At 35.0% G+C, this 6,602-nt stretch overlaps 1 long non-coding RNA gene across 1 annotated transcript; it reads left to right on the forward strand.

Annotated features, from left to right (window-relative positions):
• Positions 1-3,570: 3,570 nt before the first annotated feature.
• Positions 3,571-6,380, forward strand: LOC120146324. Its single transcript, XR_005518208.1, has 3 exons — positions 3,571-4,044; positions 4,167-4,243; positions 6,247-6,380. It is a non-coding gene; the product is annotated as an uncharacterized LOC120146324 (long non-coding RNA).
• The last annotated feature ends 222 nt before the right edge of the window (positions 6,381-6,602 follow it).

Consider the following 6,602-nt stretch of genomic DNA (forward strand, 5'->3'; position numbering starts at 1 on the left):
CATTGCAAATATTTCACAAACTAGGCGATGCAATTGTAAATAAACCAACTTTAATCATTCAGGAACAAAATGAAAAATTATTAAAGTAAGGCACTCGAATTAAAATAATCATAAAGAAAAGATCACAAGCATAAAAGGAATAAAATGAAATAAAAATTAAAACAATAGCCAAATAATAATCAATCGGTGTCTAAAATGCATAAATTGAAGATATCATATCCAAAATATAATAAAATAATAAATAGAACACAAATAGTGGCCAAAATGAAAAAATGTAAAAAACAGTGACTAATTTTGAATAAACTAGAATAATAAAAATGACTAAATTAAAAACATGCACAAATTTAATAACAAAATTAAAGAAGTAAAATAAATAAAGGAAGAAAAAAAACCAAAAAGTTAATGCTGAGAAATAAAAGGGAAAATCACTAAATCAGTCCATAACTATTTTAAAAAATTAAACAGTCACTACACATGACCAAAATGTAAATCACACATAAATATACAGGGACTAAATAGCAATTAAACCAAAAATATATAACATGCATAAGAAACGAGTCATTTATAAAAGTGGTCCCTACAAGTGACCATTTTACAAAAACACGCATCACTTAGGGGGACCTAAGTGCAATTTTCATCTAAAGTTTTATGTAAATACAAACTTTTTTTTCATTTCATTTTAAAAAACTAGAGAAAAAAGGTATCCCTTCTCTCTAGAAAAAAGCCATCGCGCCGTCGTCCGGGCTGTCGTCGCTGCCGTCGGTGGTCGTTGGCCACCAAAACTTATCGAGAGACTCGTCTTGAGCTCCTCGTCTCTGATGTGGACTCGGTTTCGCACGAAACGACCTCCAACATCGTGAAATAAGCCTAGAACCTCTCAACTTCCACTATCCCGATCTCTGTCGTTCACCGTTGGATCGTCTCTAATTCGAGATATGTTACTCGCCGACTCTCTTCTCCCTTTTTATTATTCAAACTGGGCAACAGAGACCCCAATCGCCAGAGAGAGGTATGGCCGAGAGGTAACCCTTTCTCCTATCCTCCCTCTTTTTTATGATTTTGGTTTGATTTCGTATGAAAGAAAAAAAGAAGAGAAGCATTTTTTTTGTTGTTTTAAAATAAAGAATAAAAAAGAAAAAATTTAAAATCTCAAGCTTTGATTTTATTCATTTTCGGAAAAAATCGGGAGAACCTTCTTATATTGTTCTTGTTCGAATCAGGAATCTTATCTCCCTGAACTCCCCTCCATTCTTCCTTTTTTTTTCTTCGGGTTATATACCCATTACAAAGTTATAAAATTTTCCTATTGCATGTGATTTACTGATGTTGTTTGCTGTTATGGTTGATTGACGAGGAGAGGGGAACTATCTGCTATGGTAGTTGGTGGCAGGGAATAGTGAATTGCAGCAGTATGGGTACGGGATGGTGGCACAGTGATGCCAGGCCATGGTGTTGGCAGTGGGTGACCAAAATGGTCGAATATTGGGCTTCGGGTCATTTGGGCTTTGTTGTTGGGCCTGATTTGGGTGCTTGTTGGGTTTTCTTGTTGGGCCAGATGGTTCTTTGTAATTAGGCCTAATTGTGGGATTTTAATTTGGCTTGTAAATAAAATAGAATATAAATAATAATAATAATAATAAATAAAATAAAAATGGTCTCCGGATGAAAACCACTGTCGATAGTAAGGTTGTCATTTTAGGTAAACCCTTTCTTCCATTTGCAATTATTTCTTTGTAGGTTTCTTGTCTGTATAGATTTTCATGTTGCTTCGTGCCTTCCAAGTTGTACCTTTAACATTTGATTCATATTTTTCCAGGATTTGAGCATTTCTTGCACTAATTGAATTGTAGATTGTTCATCATTTTTCTTACTTATGGTTGCAGCTATCAACTCCATAAATTTAGGCTCCAAGAACCTTTTCATGCTATAAGAAACGATTATCGAGCTATAATCTTCATATGAACAATGAGCTGGAATTGTACCAAATAATTTAATTTCCACATGATCTTTGACTCTTACTTTAACTTTGCTACCTTCAGTGTTGAATTCTTATATAGTTATGACATTATTTGTCACAGACTTGCCAAGATTTAAGAATAAGATCGAAGAAAAGAAGGGAATTTAGAGACGAAAGAAACTTAGAGAATGAGATAACTCAAAAAAGAGAAATTGCATTCAATATTCATATACCTTTTTTATTATTTGTGCATCCTTTTATTCATTTACGATGTACTAATTTCCAATTGTCCTAGAATATAACAGTTTTGTCTCGTCTGCAGGATAGTTACAGTTACTTGGCTCTCCAGGATCAGGATGCTGTTGAACATTCATCAAAGTGTTGATTGTTGGGGTCTTCTCTTTGTTTGCTGCTCTAGCCCACTTCTCCTTGACACCATTGTTATATATCAAAATGTTGTCATTTCCATCTCCAAGTATAACGCTCGTATTTTCCCGATTCTCAATTTCCACCAATTTCAGTTTACAAATCCCTAACCCTTGAATTTCTTCAATCATCTCTTTATTTTGAACCTTGATCATGACAATTCCTCCCTCTTCAGGCGATCCTTGTCCCCAAGGATCAAAATTCGGAAGCTGCCTCTTTAGCACCATATAATCCTCCCATTTGGCATTTTTCGGTCCCAAATTCTTCCGCCGCACCATCAATTGAGTGATTTCCTGGTTCTTCTTCTTCACCATACGCTTATCAAGAACAATAACATGAGAGACTTTCAGTTGGCCATCTGACCCCAATTCATGAGGGTCTAATGAGGTAACAATTTTATTTCTTATTTTCTTCTTGAGAAGGCTGATGCAAAACACGAGGTGCACTCTTGAAGTGTCTGGTATTTGTGGTCTATAGGCTACTGATCCTATTTTTTGAATTACTATGCAAGGGCCATAAACTCGAGCAGCCATCTTCAAGTTCCTTCGAAGAGCCAACGATATTTGCTGGTAGAGTTGTAATTTTAGGTAAACCCTTTCTCCCATTTACAGTTCTTTCTTTGTAGGTTTCTTGTTTGTATAGATTTTCATGTTGCTTTGTGCCTTCTCAAGTTGTACCTTTAACATTTGATTCATGTTTTCCCTGGATTTATGCATTTCTTGCACTAATTGAATTGTAGATTGCCCATCATTTTTCTTACTTGTGGTTGCAGCTATCAACTCCATTAATTTATGCTCCAAGAAAGTTTTCATGCTATAAGAAACTATTACCAAGCTACAATCTTCATATGAACAATGAGCAAGAATTGTACCAAAGAATTTAATTTCCACATGCACTTTGACTCTTACTTTAACTTTTCTGCCTTCAATATTGAATTCTCATATAGTTATGACATTATTTGTCCCGGACTTTCCATGATTTGAGAATAAGATCGAAGAAAATAAATGAATTTAGAGAAGAAAGGAACTTAGAGAATGAGGGAATTCAGAAAAGAGAAATCTCATTCAATATTCAGATACCCTTTTTGATTGTTTGTACATCCTTTTATTCATTTACAAATGTACTAATTTCCAACTGTCCTAGAATATAACAATTTTGTCTCATCTGCAGGATATTTACTGTTAGTTGGCCTTCCTTGATCAGTCTACCATTGAACATTCATCAAAGTGTTGATTGTTGGGGCCTTCTCTTGGTTTACTGTTCTAGCCCACTTCTCCTTGACACCATTGCTAGTTATCAAAATGTTGTCGTTTCCATCTCCAAGTATAATGCTCGTATTTTCCCAATTCTCAATTTCCCCCAATTTCAGTTTGCAAATCCCTAACCCTTGACTTCCTTCAATCATCTCTTCATTCTGAATCTTGACCATGACAATTCTTTCCCCTTCAGGCGATACTTGTCCCCAAGGATAAAAATCCGGAAGATACCTCTTTAGCACCATATAATCCTCCCAGTTGGCATTTTTCAGTCCCAAATTCTTCCACTGCACCAACAATTAAGTGATGGCCTGGCTCTTCTTCTTCACCATATGATTATCCAGAACAATAACATGAGAGACCTTCAGTTGGTCATCTGACCCCAATTAAGTAGGGTCCAATGAGGTAACAATTTTATTTCCTATTTTTTCATGAGAAGGCTGATGTGAAACACAAGATGTACTCTTGAAGTGTCTGGTAGTTGTGATCTATAGACTACTGATCTCATTTTTTAAATTACTGTGCAGGGGCCATAAACTTGAGCAGCTAGCTTCAAGTTCCTTTAAAGAGCCAAGGATATTTGCTGGTAGGGTTGTAATTTTAGGTAAACCCTTTCTCCCATTTGCAATCCTTTCTTTATACGTTTCTTGTTTGTATATTTTCATGTTGCTTTGTCCCTTCTCAAGTTGTACCTTTAACATTTGATTCATGTTTTCCCTAGATTTGAGCATTTCTTGCACTAATTGAATCGTAGATTGCATTACATTTTTCTTACTTATGGTTGCAACTATTAACTCCATTGATTTAGGGCCCGATAACCTTTTCATGCTATAAGAAACCATTACCGAGTTACAATCTTCATATGAAAAATGAGCTGGAATTGTACCAAAGAATTTAATTTCCACATGCTCTTTGACTCTTACTTTAACTTTGCTGCTATCAATATTGAATTCCCATATAGTTATGACATTCTCTTCTCCTTCAGATGATCCTTGTCCCCAATGATCAATCAATAAAAGAAACATTAGAAATACCTTTAAGAAGTGTGTTGCTCAGAAGCTTGTAAGACACCCAATGCAACATAAAGTAAGTAATTTTGTAAAATTAAAACTAAGCATTGTGTTGGTCATGACGCTATTTCTCATAGATGCGTCAATAATCACCTCACTGATGTGAATTCCCTGAAATGCTACCTGAATTTTTTCATCCTTATTGAGCTTAGGAGCTTTTGCGGATTTCACTACTGCTTCATGTGTTTTATCCTTCCTTAGTACACCATTGCTCGTGGCATTAGAAATACTCACAGTCTTTGCAATTCTTACTATTCTAAGCTAGAATATATTGTGTATAACGAGATGAACAAACAGAAATGAATTTATCTCTGCCACAAACAGTACCCATGATTTCCACTTTAAATGCTAGTGCACAAGTATTGTTAGAAGTGAGCTTCTTGGGATGCTTCTTTAAATCCAAAGTAGGTAGACAACCAACTTCATAATTAAGCTCATATAGTGCTTGAATTGCTTTGTATAACACAGATAAATAATCAAAATTCACACTTCTAGCCCCTTTGACATCGGACACCTTAATTTTGAAGAATTTATCCTTGCCATAAGAGAGAACTTCTCTAAATAGAATTGAAGATATGAAGTAAGCATATGAGTTCGTCCCAACTTCTAACTTGGCTAAGAGTTCTTTACTATTTTTATTATATGATGCCAAACTCCCACAATAACATGAATTTAACTTAGCTACCTGAGTGAAGAAAGCTTTCTTTTGTTTATCATTGCTGCCATGATATGTCCAATGTTGAAATTGATAAATCTGTTGCATCTCTGAAAATATCTTCCCCAGTCAAACCATATATTGACACTTTAAGTTTGACATTTCGTTGAACAGTTTCTTCTTTGGTTGTGAAGCACCATAATACCATTTATGCAAATTTCTAAAGAATTTTCTTTGTTGCTGAAGTTCTTTGTTGATCAATGGTAGTTGCTTTGCAAATAATAAATAGTGAATAAGGTCAGTGTAGACTAATTTATAATAGTTAGGGAATTTGTTAGGGAGTAGTTGAAGCTTATATGATTTAGTTATAGGTTTTGGAAATGCTATTAGGGTAATGGTACCCTTGGTTGTAAACTCATTGGTGGAGGTACCATGTGCTTGTTTAGTATCATCTTTAGGTGGTTGGTCACTGCTCTCTAGGTTACTCTTGGACAAAAGGTCAATTTTTTGTACGTAAATAGTATAATTATTCTTACCATAATCATCATCCATCATAGTATCCTTTGTCATCCTTCATGGCTTGATTATGCGGTATAGATGTAAGATGAACAGTACTGGTTTTTGCTTGTTTTTGAATCACCAAATAGTGTCTTGGTAGGTAGAACCAACTCCTTTTTGCGTTAATAACTCCAGTATTTTGATGAGGCACCTCTTTTGCTCGATCAGCTTAGCCTCCATGCTGTCCATTCTTTCCTCTAAGGTAGTTTTTTTGGTTTTTCCACCATGTTGGAACCTCTTCTCTAGTTTCTGAAGATTTTTTTGTATTGTTGTGGATTCATTGCTTTCACTGAATTTTTAATGCATTTTCTTTTATTTACCCAGTTTGAAATTAGATCAATGAACCTACTCTGATTACCAATTTGTCACGGACTTGCCAAGATTTGAGAATAAGATTGAAGAGAAAAAAAAGGAAGTTAGAGAAGGAAAGAATTCAGAAAAGAGAAATTTCATTCAATATTCAGATACCCTTTTGATAGTTTGTACATCCTTTCATTAATTTACAATGTACTAATTTCCAGTTGTCCTATAATATAATAGGTTTTGTCTCATCTGCAAGATAAGTACTGTTACTTGGCCCTCCTTGATCAAGCTGCTGTTGAACATTCATCAAAGTATTGATTGTTGGGCCTTTCTCTTGGTTTGCTGCTCTAGCCCACTTTTCCTTGACACCATTGCTA

This window comes from Hibiscus syriacus, unplaced genomic scaffold (genome assembly GCF_006381635.1).
Source record: "Hibiscus syriacus cultivar Baekdansim isolate YM2019G1 unplaced genomic scaffold, ASM638163v2 tig00110911_pilon, whole genome shotgun sequence".
NCBI classification, from domain to species: Eukaryota; Viridiplantae; Streptophyta; class Magnoliopsida; order Malvales; family Malvaceae; genus Hibiscus; species Hibiscus syriacus.